General features: G+C 47.4%; 1 long non-coding RNA gene and 2 other non-coding genes across 3 annotated transcripts in view; all 3 read left to right on the plus strand.

The window, feature by feature from the left end:
• The window catches only part of LOC125774153 (uncharacterized), a 49859-nt gene extending 33646 nt beyond the window's left edge, over nucleotides 1–16213 (plus strand). Inside the window, exon 3 of the long non-coding RNA XR_007420634.1 lies at nucleotides 15690–16213. This is a non-coding gene — a long non-coding RNA (uncharacterized LOC125774153). The remainder of the gene's footprint in view (nucleotides 1–15689) is intronic.
• A 257-nt stretch (nucleotides 16214–16470) lies between these two features.
• Nucleotides 16471–16628, plus strand: LOC125774160 (5.8S ribosomal RNA). Its single transcript, XR_007420640.1, has one exon. It is a non-coding gene; the product is annotated as a 5.8S ribosomal RNA (ribosomal RNA).
• A 707-nt stretch (nucleotides 16629–17335) lies between these two features.
• Nucleotides 17336–17500, plus strand: part of LOC125774157 (large subunit ribosomal RNA) — a 4179-nt gene continuing 4014 nt past the window's right edge. The window contains exon 1 of the ribosomal RNA XR_007420638.1: nucleotides 17336–17500. This exon is cut by the window's right edge and continues 4014 nt beyond it. This is a non-coding gene — a ribosomal RNA (large subunit ribosomal RNA).

Here is a 17500-nt window from a genome sequence, read left to right on the forward strand (position 1 = left end):
TGTTAACCATCATCGGTACCAAGTACCTAGGTTATATCGAGTGCGTAGATGGAAGTCGGTACCAAAGGGAAACCTTCCTAGGCTAGGTGCACGCAAGTGAGTATGGATCGATCAGTAGAAAGATGGGAAGCCCAAGGAAACCTTCCTAGGCTAGGTGCACGCAAGTGAGTATGGATCGATCAGTAGAAAGATGGGAAGCCATAGGAAACCTTCCTAGGCTAGGTGCACGCAAGTGAGTATGGATCGATCAGTAGAAAGATGGGAAGCCCAAGGAAACCTTCCTAGGCTAGGTGCACGCAAGTGAGTATGGATCGATCAGTAGAAAGATGGGAAGCCCAAGGAAACCTTCCTAGGCTAGGTGCACGCAAGTGAGTATGGATCGATCAGTAGAAAGATGGGAAGCCATAGGAAACCTTCCTAGGCTAGGTGCACGCAAGTGAGTATGGATCGATCAGTAGAAAGATGGGAAGCCATAGGAAACCTTCCTAGGCTAGGTGCACGCAAGTGAGTATGGATCGATCAGTAGAAAGATGGGAAGCCCAAGGAAACCTTCCTAGGCTAGGTGCACGCAAGTGAGTATGGATCGATCAGTAGAAAGATGGGAAGCCCAAGGAAACCTTCCTAGGCTAGGTGCACGCAAGTGAGTATGGATCGATCAGTAGAAAGATGGGAAGCCATAGGAAACCTTCCTAGGCTAGGTGCACGCAAGTGAGTATGGATCGATCAGTAGAAAGATGGGAAGCCATAGGAAACCTTCCTAGGCTAGGTGCACGCAAGTGAGTATGGATCGATCAGTAGAAAGATGGGAAGCCATAGGAAACCTTCCTAGGCTAGGTGCACGCAAGTGAGTATGGATCGATCAGTAGAAAGATGGGAAGCCATAGGAAACCTTCCTAGGCTAGGTGCACGCAAGTGAGTATGGATCGATCAGTAGAAAGATGGGAAGCCATAGGAAACCTTCCTAGGCTAGGTGCACGCAAGTGAGTATGGATCGATCAGTAGAAAGATGGGAAGCCCAAGGAAACCTTCCTAGGCTAGGTGCACGCAAGTGAGTATGGATCGATCAGTAGAAAGATGGGAAGCCATAGGAAACCTTCCTAGGCTAGGTGCACGCAAGTGAGTATGGATCGATCAGTAGAAAGATGGGAAGCCATAGGAAACCTTCCTAGGCTAGGTGCACGCAAGTGAGTATGGATCGATCAGTAGAAAGATGGGAAGCCATAGGAAACCTTCCTAGGCTAGGTGCACGCAAGTGAGTATGGATCGATCAGTAGAAAGATGGGAAGCCCAAGGAAACCTTCCTAGGCTAGGTGCACGCAAGTGAGTATGGATCGATCAGTAGAAAGATGGGAAGCCATAGGAAACCTTCCTAGGCTAGGTGCACGCAAGTGAGTATGGATCGATCAGTAGAAAGATGGGAAGCCCAAGGAAACCTTCCTAGGCTAGGTGCACGCAAGTGAGTATGGATCGATCAGTAGAAAGATGGGAAGCCCAAGGAAACCTTCCTAGGCTAGGTGCACGCAAGTGAGTATGGATCGATCAGTAGAAAGATGGGAAGCCATAGGAAACCTTCCTAGGCTAGGTGCACGCAAGTGAGTATGGATCGATCAGTAGAAAGATGGGAAGCCATAGGAAACCTTCCTAGGCTAGGTGCACGCAAGTGAGTATGGATCGATCAGTAGAAAGATGGGAAGCCCAAGGAAACCTTCCTAGGCTAGGTGCACGCAAGTGAGTATGGATCGATCAGTAGAAAGATGGGAAGCCCAAGGAAACCTTCCTAGGCTAGGTGCACGCAAGTGAGTATGGATCGATCAGTAGAAAGATGGGAAGCCATAGGAAACCTTCCTAGGCTAGGTGCACGCAAGTGAGTATGGATCGATCAGTAGAAAGATGGGAAGCCATAGGAAACCTTCCTAGGCTAGGTGCACGCAAGTGAGTATGGATCGATCAGTAGAAAGATGGGAAGCCATAGGAAACCTTCCTAGGCTAGGTGCACGCAAGTGAGTATGGATCGATCAGTAGAAAGATGGGAAGCCATAGGAAACCTTCCTAGGCTAGGTGCACGCAAGTGAGTATGGATCGATCAGTAGAAAGATGGGAAGCCATAGGAAACCTTCCTAGGCTAGGTGCACGCAAGTGAGTATGGATCGATCAGTAGAAAGATGGGAAGCCCAAGGAAACCTTCCTAGGCTAGGTGCACGCAAGTGAGTATGGATCGATCAGTAGAAAGATGGGAAGCCATAGGAAACCTTCCTAGGCTAGGTGCACGCAAGTGAGTATGGATCGATCAGTAGAAAGATGGGAAGCCATAGGAAACCTTCCTAGGCTAGGTGCACGCAAGTGAGTATGGATCGATCAGTAGAAAGATGGGAAGCCATAGGAAACCTTCCTAGGCTAGGTGCACGCAAGTGAGTATGGATCGATCAGTAGAAAGATGGGAAGCCCAAGGAAACCTTCCTAGGCTAGGTGCACGCAAGTGAGTATGGATCGATCAGTAGAAAGATGGGAAGCCATAGGAAACCTTCCTAGGCTAGGTGCACGCAAGTGAGTATGGATCGATCAGTAGAAAGATGGGAAGCCCAAGGAAACCTTCCTAGGCTAGGTGCACGCAAGTGAGTATGGATCGATCAGTAGAAAGATGGGAAGCCCAAGGAAACCTTCCTAGGCTAGGTGCACGCAAGTGAGTATGGATCGATCAGTAGAAAGATGGGAAGCCCAAGGAAACCTTCCTAGGCTAGGTGCACGCAAGTGAGTATGGATCGATCAGTAGAAAGATGGGAAGCCATAGGAAACCTTCCTAGGCTAGGTGCACGCAAGTGAGTATGGATCGATCAGTAGAAAGATGGGAAGCCATAGGAAACCTTCCTAGGCTAGGTGCACGCAAGTGAGTATGGATCGATCAGTAGAAAGATGGGAAGCCCAAGGAAACCTTCCTAGGCTAGGTGCACGCAAGTGAGTATGGATCGATCAGTAGAAAGATGGGAAGCCATAGGAAACCTTCCTAGGCTAGGTGCACGCAAGTGAGTATGGATCGATCAGTAGAAAGATGGGAAGCCATAGGAAACCTTCCTAGGCTAGGTGCACGCAAGTGAGTATGGATCGATCAGTAGAAAGATGGGAAGCCATAGGAAACCTTCCTAGGCTAGGTGCACGCAAGTGAGTATGGATCGATCAGTAGAAAGATGGGAAGCCCATTACCAAATGCCCTAGTGAAGACCGTAAACGAATATCATGAACCGATAAGGAGCACCAAATGCCCTAGTGAAGACCGTAAACGAATATCATGAACCAAGAAGGAGCACCAAATGCCCTAGTGAAGACCGTAAACGAATATCATGAACCGATAAGGAGCACCAAATGCCCTAGTGAAGACCGTAAACGAATATCATGAACCAAGAAGTAGCAACGAATGCCTGAAAAAGTACCAAGTCCACGGTATAGAGTAACGAGAGTTAACCGCCGTGATGTATGCAATGAGGGCAGCCATTGCATGGGTTCTGGACTTGGTTCGCGAATAACTTTTTTGCTAGACATCGGACAAAGTTGACGTGGAAGAACGAAATGTAGCATTTGGTGCCACCTATCCAAAACTTTTTCAAGATTGAAGATCCGATCGATACAGCCTGAGTTATAGGCAAAAGTTGGTGCAAAATTGAGCATTTTTAATGGTGAAAAATCGGTACTCCTCGAATAGCTCCTGTTGGAAGCATCGGACCACATGGTCGTGGAGGAACATATTGTAGCGTGCGGTGTCAAGTATCGACACCCAAAACCGCATGTCCGATGGACGGAAAATGACCAAGTTATAGTGAAAACTTGGTTGCACCAAATTCCCGAAGAAGTGCAACGAGAAGGTGAATGCGCAGGTTGTTCGTCGAATAGCTCCGGCCACAGACATGGTAGCGATTAGTGGTGCATGGAAGAAATCTAGCCACAAGTGCCATCTACCCATGGCCAGAAGAAAGTGTGGCCATATCTTGGATACCGGCGGAGCTATGGGGCAAATACGGGCCAAAAATGGTGCAAGTTGGACCAAAAATCCGAAAAAGTACCTAGGTAAATGCGATGGTTGTTCGTCGAATAGCTCCGGCCACAGACATGGTAGCGATTAGTGGTGCATGGAAGAAATCTAGCCACAAGTGCCATCTACCCATGGCCAGAAGAAAGTGTGGCCATATCTTGGATACCGGCGGAGCTATGGGGCAAATATGGGCCAAAAATGGTGCAAGTTGGACCAAAAATCCGAAAAAGTACCTAGGTAAATGCGATGGTTGTTCGTCGAATAGCTCCGGCCACAGACATGGTAGCGATTAGTGGTGCATGGAAGAAATCTAGCCACAAGTGCCATCTACCCATGGCCAGAAGAAAGTGTGGCCATATCTTGGATACCGGCGGAGCTATGGGGCAAATATGGGCCAAAAATGGTGCAAGTTGGACCAAAAATCCGAAAAAGTACCTAGGTAAATGCGATGGTTGTTCGTCGAATAGCTCCGGCCACAGACATGGTAGCGATTAGTGGTGCATGGAAGAAATCTAGCCACAAGTGCCATCTACCCATGGCCAGAAGAAAGTGTGGCCATATCTTGGATACCGGCGGAGCTATGGGGCAAATATGGGCCAAAAATGGTGCAAGTTGGACCAAAAATCCGACCAAGTGCGCGAGGCGCTTTCGTGAATAGCTCCGGCCACAGACATGGTAGCGATTAGTGGTGCATGGAAGAAATCTAGCCACAAGTGCCATCTACCCATGGCCAGAAGAAAGTGTGGCCATATCTTGGATACCGGCGGAGCTATGGGGCAAATATGGGCCAAAAATGGTGAAGTTGGACCAAAAATCCGACCAAGTGCGCGAGGCGCTTTCGTGAATAGCTCCGGCCACAGACATGGTAGCGATTAGTGGTGCATGGAAGAAATCTAGCCACAAGTGCCATCTACCCATGGCCAGAAGAAAGTGTGGCCATATCTTGGATACCGGCGGAGCTATGGGGCAAATATGGGCCAAAAATGGTGCAAGTTGGACCAAAAATCCGACCAAGTGCGCGAGGCGCTTTCGTGAATAGCTCCGGCCACAGACATGGTAGCGATTAGTGGTGCATGGAAGAAATCTAGCCACAAGTGCCATCTACCCATGGCCAGAAGAAAGTGTGGCCATATCTTGGATACCGGCGGAGCTATGGGGCAAATATGGGCCAAAAATGGTGCAAGTTGGACCAAAAATCCGACCAAGTGCGCGAGGCGCTTTCGTGAATAGCTCCGGCCACAGACATGGTAGCGATTAGTGGTGCATGGAAGAAATCTAGCCACAAGTGCCATCTACCCATGGCCAGAAGAAAGTGTGGCCATATCTTGGATACCGGCGGAGCTATGGGGCAAATATGGGCCAACAATGGTGCCAGGTGGACCAAAAATCCGAAAAAGTACCTAGGTAATTGCGATGGTTGTTCGTCGAATAGCTCCGGCCACAGACATGGTAGCGATTAGTGGTGCATGGAAGAAATCTAGCCACAAGTGCCATCTACCCATGGCCAGAAGAAAGTGTGGCCATATCTTGGATACCGGCGGAGCTATGGGGCAAATATGGGCCAAAAATGGTGCAAGTTGGACCAAAAATCCGACCAAGTGCGCGAGGCGCTTTCGTGAATAGCTCCGGCCACAGACATGGTAGCGATTAGTGGTGCATGGAAGAAATCTAGCCACAAGTGCCATCTACCCATGGCCAGAAGAAAGTGTGGCCATATCTTGGATACCGGCGGAGCTATGGGGCAAATATGGGCCAAAAATGGGTAAAATTGTACGGTCCAAAGCCAAGGGTAAATTTTTTTATTCCTCTAATAACTTCTAGCACAGACATTGAATCGGTTGGTGATGTATGGATGAAATGTAGCAAACAGTTGGAACTACCCATAAAATCTTAAAGATTGACGATCCAATGTATAGAACCGGAGTAATGTGCGATACTTGGTGAAAAATCGAGTGAAAAATTAGCTATAAACTGTTTTTGGCCCATAACTCGAATACTAGACATCGGAAGGGGGGGTCGTAGAACGATTTTTTGTTGCCCTATCGATTCCCTATCGAACGAGCAAAAGTTGTTTTTTTGACCAAAAAGGACCCCTACTCTAGTAAAATTGGCCTGATTTTACTAGTCCCCGGTACCCGTACAGGCAAAATGAGCAAAATGCTCAAGTATGAATGGTTTTTGGCCCATAACTCGAATACTAGACGTCGCAGGGGGGTGTCATGGAACAATTTTTGGTAGCCCTTGAAATTATCTATCGAATGACATATACTTGATTTTTGGCCAAAAAGTTCCCTAGACTAGTAAAAATCGCATCATTTTACTAGAGTCGGGTACCCTGGACGAAAAACCGCTATAATTGCGGTTTTTGGCTAATAACTCGAATACTAGACGTCGCAGGGGGGTGTCGTGGAACAATTTTTGGTAGCCCTTGAAATTATCTATCGAATGACATATACTTGATTTTTGGCCAAAAAGTTCCCTAGACTAGTAAAAATCGCATCATTTTACTAGAGTCGGGTACCCTGGACGAAAAACCGCTATAATTGCGGTTTTTGGCTAATAACTCGAATACTAGACGTCGCAGGGGGGTGTCGTGGAACAATTTTTGGTAGCCCTTGAAATTATCTATCGAATGACATATACTTGATTTTTGGCCAAAAAGTTCCCTAGACTAGTAAAAATCGCATCATTTTACTAGAGTCGGGTACCCTGGACGAAAAACCGCTATAATTGCGGTTTTTGGCTAATAACTCGAATACTAGACGTCGCAGGGGGGTGTCGTGGAACAATTTTTGGTAGCCCTTGAAATTATCTATCGAATGACATATACTTGATTTTTGGCCAAAAAGTTCCCTAGACTAGTAAAAATCGCATCATTTTACTAGAGTCGGGTACCCTGGACGAAAAACCGCTTAAGTTGCAGTTTTTGGCTAATAACTCGAATACTAGACGTCGCAGGGGGGTGTCGTGGAACAATTTTTGGTAGCCCTTGAAATTATCTATCGAATGACATATACTTGATTTTTTGACCAAAAAGTTCCTAGACTAGTAAAAATCGCATCATTTTACTAGAGTCGGGTACCCTGTACGAAAAACCGCTATAGTTGCGGTTTTTGGCCAATAACTCGAATACTAGACGTCGGAGGGGGGTGCCGTAGAACAATTTTTTGTAGCCCTTGAAATTACCTTTCGAATGATATATAGTGGTTTTTTGGTCAAACAGTGACCCCGAGACTAGTAACCCTCCATACACAAAACCGCCTAAAAAGTTTTGGTTTTGCAAAATTTTGAAAAGTGCGTCAAAAAAATTTTTTCAAAAAGTACCAAATCGTGATCAGAACTCACTATAGACCATAAAAAGTGAAATCCGATGGTCATTTGCAACACTTGGTCAATCGAGAAAAATTTCACTTTTTTACTAGAGTCGGGTACCCTGAACGAAAAATCGCTCAAGTGATGGTTTTTGGCCAATAACTCGAATACTAGACGTCGGAGGGGGGTGCCGTAGAACAATTTTTTGTAGCCCTTGAAATTACCTTTCGAATGATATATAGTGGTTTTTTGGTCAAACAGTGACCCCGAGACTAGTAACCCTCCATACACAAAACCGCCTACAAAAACTTTGTTTTGAAAAATTTTGAAAAGTTCAAAAAAATTTTTTTTTCAAAAACTACTAAAACGTGATAAGAACTTACTATAGACCATGAAAAGTGATATCCGATGATAATTTGCAAAAGTTGGTAACTAGTAAAAAATTTCACTTTTTTACTAGAGTCGGTGCAACGAGAAAAAAAAAGTCCGTGATGGAGAAAAATGGCACGTTTTCCACGCCTGTACGCTTTCGTTTTCTATATAGGGGGTAGGTGAGCCAGAAGCATGAATTTGACTGAGTACGTATCTTTATGAATTGGGCCCTTCTAAATCGATTGAGACTACCCCCAGGACGATCGGACGACTGCTTCTGGCTCAAAATGTGGTTTTTAGATTTTGATCGTCAATTATGAGAGAAAAAATCGATTAGAAGTAAAGATACGAAATGCTTGGTCTAAGTTGGGAAACGACTTCGGATATTTGTTGGACGTTGTCGTAGAAGGTCCGAGGACCAAGGAAAAGTGATTTCCAAGTGGATTTATGCACTATTAGTCGATGGTAAGATGTGAAATTAGTAGAACTTACCATACAGTTTGCGAAGTTGAAGCAATCGGTTGGTGAATATGGTACTGTCTGTCCAATTTGGTGGTTCGGAATGAGTGAAACGATGTTGATGATGGATAGACGTTCCGATTGCCCCCGATCGGGGAACATATAGTGGTCTTTAAGGTCCAAGTACCTATGTTTTGGTAAGCAGAACTGAGAGTTAAAGGATGAAAGTCGGCCATTCCTAATATCATCCTATCGGTGGTTCGCGAGTTGTTTGAGGACCGGAGCAGCTCGCGATGAAACGGTCCTAGGGTATTGGTTATCTATCCAAGGAAGAGTAAATGCGATCCTAGATGTGTGTCGTTGGCCGTTCTACCGGTATCGCCTATCGATGAGATATCGACGGGCATGCCTTACTCGAAAGTTGAATTCTAGGATCGATGGTCAAACAGACCTATGAGCGATAAACCAAACTGAACACGTATTGATGTCGGCTTTTCCTATCATTTGATGCCGCAGGTTGTTTAGGGACCGGAGCAACTTGCGGCCGAGACGGTCCCCGGGGGTTTCTTTCTCCAAGGAGTGGAAACTATTAAGCAAGAGTTGTAGCAAGATACGATCCTCTGATGTGTCGTTGGCCGTTCATGCGGTATCGCCTGTCGATGAGATATCGATGGGCATGCCTTACTCTACCGACCTTCTAATTGAGAGTATTAATCAGGGATCGATGGTCAAACAAGACCAATGAGCGATAAACCAAACTGAACACGTATTGATGTCGGCTTTTCCTATCATTTGATGCCGCAGGTTGTTTAGGGACCGGAGCAGCTTGCGGCCGAGACGGTCCCCGGGGGTTTCTTTCTCCAAGGAGAAGAAACGATTAAGCAAAAGTTGTAGCAAGATACGATCCTCTGATGTGTCGTTGGCCGTTCAAGCGGTATCGCCTGTCGATGAGATATCGATGGGCATGCCTTACTCTCCAGACTGGATTACTGAGAGTTTAATCAGGGATCGATGGTCAAACAGACCAATGAGCGATAAACCAAACTGAACACGTATTGATGTCGGCATTTCCTATCATTTGTCGCAGGTTGTTTAGGGACCGGAGCAGCTTGCGACCGAGACGGTCCCCGGGGGTTTCTTTCTCTAAGGAGTGGAAACGATTAAGCAAAAGTCGTAGCAATAATCGATCACCTGATGTGTCGTTGGCCGTTCTTGCGGTATCGCCTGTCGATGAGATATCGATGGGCATGCCTTACTCTCCTGACTGTTTAATTGAGAGTTATAATCAGGGATCGATGGTCAAAAAGACCTATGAGCGATAAACCAAACTGAACACGTGTTGATGTCGGCATTTCCTATCATTTGTCGCAGGTTGTTTAGGGACCGGAGCAGCTTGCGACCGAGACGGTCCCTTCCCGAAAGATGGTGAACCGAGTCGTCTGGCGTAAAAACCGGACGACTCGAAAGGGCTTGACCCTTTCAAGTGAGCGATAATCACATTCTACGCTCAGTTCGACAGCTACAAGGCAATCACTCGCTATGTTCAGAGCTAATACATGCAACATGCCGGCATTGTTTCCACCGACGCATGGATTCAAGACTGGTGCACTTATTAGTTAAACCGTTCGCCTCCGGGTGTTTCGAGTTCAAGTCTGGATGAGGATTGATCTTGCTGGTAATAGCTTGAGCCCCTGAATAAGGGGTCGAAGCGTACATCTTGAGACCATGTACAACATATTACCAAATCGGCACCATGGGTTCGGGTGCAAGTGATGTAACCGTGAAAGATGTTGAGCAGCCCAACATCGGTTTACACACGCATAATAGGAAGGCAGCGCTGTCGACTGGTCAGTCGTGTAAGAAGTGTGCATTATCGATCACAAATATATTGGTGATCTGTAGGTTGCGCATACACCATGCCCGGTGTAAAGTGCCGTGGTCCCCCCCGGGGGGCTGCATCAAACCGTTCGCCACGCGAACTACCCAATGGAACGAACTCGATGCATTTAATAAGAAGAAGAGATGATAATGAAACACGGTCGATTTAAGAGTTGAAAACGTTGAAATGCCTATAAGCAAGTCTTAAGTTGGTGGTGACCGTTACGCCCCAACAAATTGGTGCCTTACCCTACACCAAAGAGCCATTCAACATGGTTCAAGTGAGCGATAATCACGCTCTACGCTCAGTATGACAGCTGCAAGGCAATCACTCGCTAAGTTCAGAGCTAATACATGCAACACGCCGGCATTGTTTCCACCGACGCATGGATTCAAGACTGGTGCACTTATTAGTTAAACCGTTCGCCTCCGGGTGTTTCGAGTTCAAGTCTGGATGAGGATTGTTCTTGCTGGTAATAGCTTGAGCCCCTGAATAAGGGGCCGAAGCGTACATCTTGAGTAAATGTACAACATATTACCAAATCGGCACCGTGGGTTCTGGTGCAAGTGATGTAACCGTGAAAGATGTTGAGCAGCCCAACATCGGTTTACACACGCATAATAGGAAGGCAGCGCTGTCGACTGGTCAGTCGTGTAAGAAGTGTGCATTATCGATCTCCAATATATGAGCTCAGTATGACAGCCCAATTGGTAATCCTCGGGACCTCCAGAAAGGAAGCTGGATGAGGATTACCAAATCGAAAGTTGATAAGTGTAGTGGTACCACTTAGTCAACTTGTATCCCGAAAGATGGTGGACCGAGTCGTCTGGCGTAAAAACCGGACGACTCGAAAGGGCTTGACCCTTTCAAGTGAGCGATAATCACATTCTACGCTCAGTTCGACAGCTACAAGGCAATCACTCGCTATGTTCAGAGCTAATACATGCAACATGCCGGCATTGTTTCCACCGACGCATGGATTCAAGACTGGTGCACTTATTAGTTAAACCGTTCGCCTCCGGGTGTTTCGAGTTCAAGTCTGGATGAGGATTGATCTTGCTGGTAATAGCTTGAGCCCCTGAATAAGGGGTCGAAGCGTACATCTTGAGACCATGTACAACATATTACCAAATCGGCACCATGGGTTCGGGTGCAAGTGATGTAACCGTGAAAGATGTTGAGCAGCCCAACATCGGTTTACACACGCATAATAGGAAGGCAGCGCTGTCGACTGGTCAGTCGTGTAAGAAGTGTGCATTATCGATCACAAATATATTGGTGATCTGTAGGTTGCGCATACACCATGCCCGGTGTAAAGTGCCGTGGTCCCCCCCGGGGGGCTGCATCAAACCGTTCGCCACGCGAACTACCCAATGGAACGAACTCTATGCATTTAATAAGAAGAAGAGATGATAATGAAACACGGTCGATTTAAGAGTTGAAAACGTTGAAATACCTATAAGCAAGTCTTAAGTTGGTGGTGACCGTTACGCCCCAACAAATTGGTGCCTTACCCTACACCAAAGAGCCATTCAACATGGTTCAAGTGAGCGATAATCACGCTCTACGCTCAGTATGACAGCTGCAAGGCAATCACTCGCTAAGTTCAGAGCTAATACATGCAACACGCCGGCATTGTTTCCACCGACGCATGGATTCAAGACTGGTGCACTTATTTGTTAAACCGTTCGCCTGCGGGTGTTTCGAGTTCAAGTCTGGATGAGGATTGTTCTTGCTGGTAATAGCTTGAGCCCCTGAATAAGGGGCCGAAGCGTACATCTTGAGAGTAAATGTACAACATATTACCAAATCGGCACCGTGGGTTCTGGTGCAAGTGATGTAACCATGAAAGATGTTGAGCAGCCCAACATCGGTTTACACACGCATAAGGGGTTTATTGTTATCTGTAGGTTGCGCATACACCATACCCGGTGTAAAGTGCCGTGGTCCCCCAGGGGGCTGCATCAAAACGTTCGCCATGCGAACTACCCAATGGAACGAACTCGATGTATTGAAAGAGATGAACAATTAATAGCGAGAATAGGGGCCCGGAAGCAATTCCGCGGCCCTACGGTCGATTCAAGAGTTGAAACGTTGTACAATCGTGGATAGCACCTAGTGCTAATATGGTGAGAGATAATGTGTGAGGAAATTTAGTTTCCTAAAGTTTAGTTAGTGGTTTCCGTTGTGCCCTAACAAACTTAAAGTTGGTGGTGACCGTTACACCCCAACAAATTGGTGCCTTACCCAACACCAAAGAGCCATTCCATATGGTTCTAGAGAGAGAGAGTTGTGTGGAAATTTATTTCCCACTAAGCGAGTGTGTGTCTGTAGTGGAACGAATTCTGGTTGATCCTACCAGTAATATACGCTTGTCTCAAAGGTTAAGCCATGCATGTCTAAGTACAAACATAAATGAATGTGAAACCGCATAAGGCTCAGTATAACAGCTATAATTCACAAGATCATCCTACCACTAGTTACTTGGATAACTGTGGAAAATCCAGAGCTAATACATGCAACATGCCGGGACTGTTGCCCTCGCGGGTAGCTGAACTGGTGCACTTATTAGTTAAACCAATCGCCTCCGGGCGGCTTGAGTTGAAGTCTGGATAAGGACGCAGATCGTATGGTCGCTTGTCGACTGACGACAGATCTTTCAAATGTCTGCCCTATCAACTATTGATGGTAGTGTAGAGGACTACCATGGTTGCGACGGGTAACGGGGAATCAGGGTTCGATTCCGGAGAGGGAGCCTGAGAAATGGCTACCACATCCAAGGAAGGCAGCAGGCGCGTAAATTACCCAATCCCAGTACGGGGAGGTAGTGACGAGAAATAACAATATGGACCTCTCTAACGATGGTCCATAATTGGAATGAGTTGAGTATAAATCCTTCAACAAGGATCAAGTGGAGGGCAAGTCTGGTGCCAGCAGCCGCGGTAATTCCAGCTCCACTAGCGTATATTAAAGTTGTTGCGGTTAAAACGTTCGAAGTTGATTGCCCGTCCAGACACGTGACCGCCACGGGCGCCCGGTTACACGCCGGGGCCGTTCGTGCGCGCGCTCACGGCTGCGACTCACAATGGTGTACTTGGGCGTTACTCTGTGAACGAGTACCGTGCTACCGGTTAACTCCGGCACGGGCTCCTCATGGTGCTCAAGATACTCACATTTACCTTGAACAAATTAGAGTGCTCAAAGCAGGCTAAGACAAAGCGTCCGGCCCCCCCGTGGGGTTGGCGTTGGCCGAGAATAATCTTGCATGGAATAATGGAATATGACCTCGGTTTATACGATTTCGTTGGTTTGTCAGAAACCTAGAGGTAATGATTAACAGAAGTAGTTGGGGGCATTGGTATTACGGCGCGAGAGGTGAAATTCGTAGACCGTCGTAGGACCAACTGAAGCGAAAGCGTTTGCCATGGATGCTTTCTTTAATCAAGAACGAAAGTTAGAGGATCGAAGGCGATTAGATACCGCCCTAGTTCTAACCGTAAACGATGCCAATTAGCAATTGGGAGACGCTACCCCTATTCGGTGCTCTCAGTCGCTTCCGGGAAACCAAAATCGGGTTCCGGGGGAAGTATGGTTGCAAAGTTGAAACTTAAAGGAATTGACGGAAGGGCACCACAAGAAGTGGAGCTTGCGGCTTAATTTGACTCAACACGGGAAAATTTACCAGGTCCAAACTTATCGAGGTAAGACAGATTGATAGCTCTTTCTCAAATTTAAGGGTAGTGGTGCATGGCCGTTCTTAGTTCGTGGAATGATTTGTCTGGTTAATTCCGATAACGAACGTGACTCAAACATGCTAACTAGAACGCTGTCAGCAGTGCGCCTCCGGGCGCACCTGACGTTACAGCCGGGCGGCGCCTTCACGGGCGGTCGTCGGCTACGTTTGCCCTGCTTAGCGGGACAACTTGTGTTTAGCAAGCTGAGAATGAGCGATAACAGGTCCGTGATGCCCTTAGATGTTCTGGGCTGCACGCGTGCTACAATGTGGGTCGCAGCGTGTTCTCGCCAATAGGCGCCCCCATTCCGAGAGGAACGGGAAATCACTAAAATGCCCATCTAGTCGGGATTGGGGACTGCAACGGTCCCCATGAACCTGGAATTTCTAGTAAGCACTAGTCATTAGCTAGTGCTGATTACGTCCCTGCCCTTTGTACACACCGCCCGTCGCTACTACCGATGGATTATTTAGTGAGGTTTCTGGAGGCTTACCTTCCGCGGTTCCTTCGTGAGCTGCAGCTGGCATGGCTGAAGTTGACCGAACTTGATGATTTAGAGGAAGTAAAAGTCGTAACAAGGTTTCCGTAGGTGAACCTGCGGAAGGATCATTACTGATGATCGTCCGCGAGTGACCAACCATGGGCTGCCTTCGGTGTAGCTCGGTCGCTCGCTTGCTATGTGTCAGAATTTGTTGAAAGCCAACTCGTTCGTTGTACACTTTGATGGGTGACCATCACTGTGTCTCCGTGCCGAGCTAGATCTCCCCTAGCCGTAAGGCACTTGAACGCCCCTTCGACGACGAGTTGCATGTGTGTGGTATGTGTCAGAATCTGGTGAAGCTTTCTGCATGTGATGTGCCTTGTGTGGATCCGTGGCCATTGCATTGTGTCTGGTGTGTAGGTACCCAGACACTTAGAACGCTTGCGCGGAAAGCAAACTCGATCGTTGTACACTTTGATGGGCAACCATCACTGTGTCTCCGTGCCGTGCTAGATCTCCCCTAGCCGTAAGGCACTTTGAACGCCCCTTCGACGACGAGTTACAAGAGTGTGGTATGTGTCATAATCTGGTGAAGCTTTCTGCATGTGATGTGCCTTGTGTGGATCCGTGGCCATTGCATTGTGTCTGGTGTGTAGGTACCCAGACACTTAAGCAAACTCGATCGTTGTACACTGTGATGGGCGAGCATCACTGTGTCTCCGTGCCGTGTAAGAGCTCCCCTGGCCATCAGGCACTTGAAAGGTCCTTCGACGACGAGTTACAATAGTGGTGTGTTAGATACGTCAGGTGATGGTATCTACTGTTGTGCAATACGTATCCGGCCACGGCACGGAACGAACGGGAACTGTGGTGCAGACATACAAAGAGTTAAGCCTATTAGTCATTAACTCTAAGGACGGGGCCATGGGGCGGTACGCAAAGGATACGGATGAGCGAGTATGCAGGCCCAATACTCAATAGCTCGATCCGATCCAAGCACATGAGTTGACTGCGGCGCCAGGTTAACCAATGTGCTAGATTCTATTTGGCCAGTAGAATCTTGTGTCTTATGCGATTTGATACCAAGACACCAGAACGAAAGTTAGTTGAAGAGTTATTAAACTCTTATGAAGTATGGTTGTGCAATCACAACTTATGACTTTAACCTATAAAGTGGATATGGACTTGCAATTATAACATGGGGCACACACCATGTTCTCGATCCAATCCACGCACACGAGTTGCCTGAGTAGCGACAGGTATACCGATGTGCAATACGTATCCGGCCATAGGCACGGAACGAACAGGAACTGTGGTGCAGACATACAAGGGCCATGGGGCGGTACGCAAAGGATACGGATGAGCGAGTATGCAGGCCCAATACTCAATAGCTCGATCCGATCCAAGCACATGAGTTGACTGCGGCGCCAGGTTAACCGATGTGCAATACGTATCCGGCCATAGGCACGGAACGAACAGGAACTGTGGTGCAGACATACAAGGGCCATGGGGCGGTACGCAAAGGATACGGATGAGCGAGTATGCAGGCCCAATACTCAATAGCTCGATCCGATCCAAGCACATGAGTTGACTGCGGCGCCAGGTTAACCAATGTGCTAGATTCTATTTGGCCAGTAGAATCTTGTGTCTTACGCGATTTGATACCAAGACACCAGAACGAAAGTTAGTTGAAGAGTGATTAAACTCTTATGAAGAATGGTTGTGCAATCACAACTTATGACTTTAACCTATAAAGTGGATATGGACTATCAATTATAACATGGGGCACACACCATGTTCTCGATCCAATCCACGCACACGAGTTGCCTGAGTAGCGACAGGTATACCGATGTGCAATACGTATCCGGCCATAGGCACGGAACGAACAGGAACTGTGGTGCAGACATACAAGGGCCATGGGGCGGTACGCAAAGGATACGGATGAGCGAGTATGCAGGCCCAATACTCAATAGCTCGATCCGATCCAAGCACATGAGTTGACTGCGGCGTCAGGTTAACCGATGTGCTAAGAGAGTTGTTCCTGGGCCTTCAAAGTGACTTCAAAACTATCTTAGCGAATGGTGGCCATGGGCGTAGACATGAGCCACAAGTCACAAGGCCTGGGACTATTGGGTAATAAAGACAACTTAGTCAGAAAGTTAGTCTTTGGACGTACCACCGGGATTGTGTTACATTGGGAACCTTACTATAAAACCCTAGGCAGGGGATCACTCGGCTCATGGATCGATGAAGACCGCAGCTAAATGCGCGTCACAATGTGAACTGCAGGACACATGAACACCGATAAGTTGAACGCATATTGCGCGTCGGACGATTAAACCCGGCCGATGCACACATTCTTGAGTGCCTATCAATTCCTTGATATACAACAAACCAAACTTCAGGGTGGAGCGTGCCACAATAGAACACTATGGCGAGCAGCCCGTCTAGTGTCGTGGGGGAAACACGCTTCCACACTGTGCATAATGGCGTGCTCGGGACCTTTGTTGGGACCGCAGGGCGCTGAAAGTAAAGGGGTGAACCGCATAAATCGCACGCACGTAAACGCGCACACACACAAATAGAGTGAGACGTATCGTAGGATACCGCTAAGAGTACGTTGTGAAACATGGGGAAATTCAATCGAAAACCTCTTTGATGTCCAAGATTTCGTTGACCGTATCCGTCGTAATACTGGATCAACGTGCTTGGGGGAAAACGTCAAAGGGTTTTATAATAGTGGTGCATGATTAACCCATCGATGCCCGAGGGGAACATGTTGTCCAATACAATAGTGGTGCAGTTGGCTCGACATGCTCGGGGGGAGACATCGTGGGTCCAAGTCGACCAAGTCGACCGGGAGTTGTTGTTGAGAGATCGAATCAAAACGATGCCGAGCGGAACTCGTTGTCCTTATTGAGGTGATATTCGGACAACGTGCTCGGGGGGGCCATCGTTGATTCAAAAATGACCGTAAATTGCCCAATCCGTGTGTGTGTGTGTGAAGTGTTGTTGCGTATATATCGGTTCGCTATGCCCCGGGTTCGAAACGAATGGAATGTGACTGATTTTGTTGTAGGCCTCAAGTGATGTGAGACAACCCCCAGAATTTAAGCATATTAATAAGGGGAGGAGAAGAAACCAACCGGGATTCCCTGAGTAGCTGCGAGCGAAACGGGAGAAGCTCAGCACGTAGGGACGGTGTGTAACTGCACCTGTCCGATTCCGTGTACTGGAACGAC

Source organism: Anopheles funestus (assembly GCF_943734845.2).
Source record: "Anopheles funestus chromosome X unlocalized genomic scaffold, idAnoFuneDA-416_04 X_unloc_86, whole genome shotgun sequence".
NCBI lineage: Eukaryota > Metazoa > Arthropoda > Insecta > Diptera > Culicidae > Anopheles > Anopheles funestus.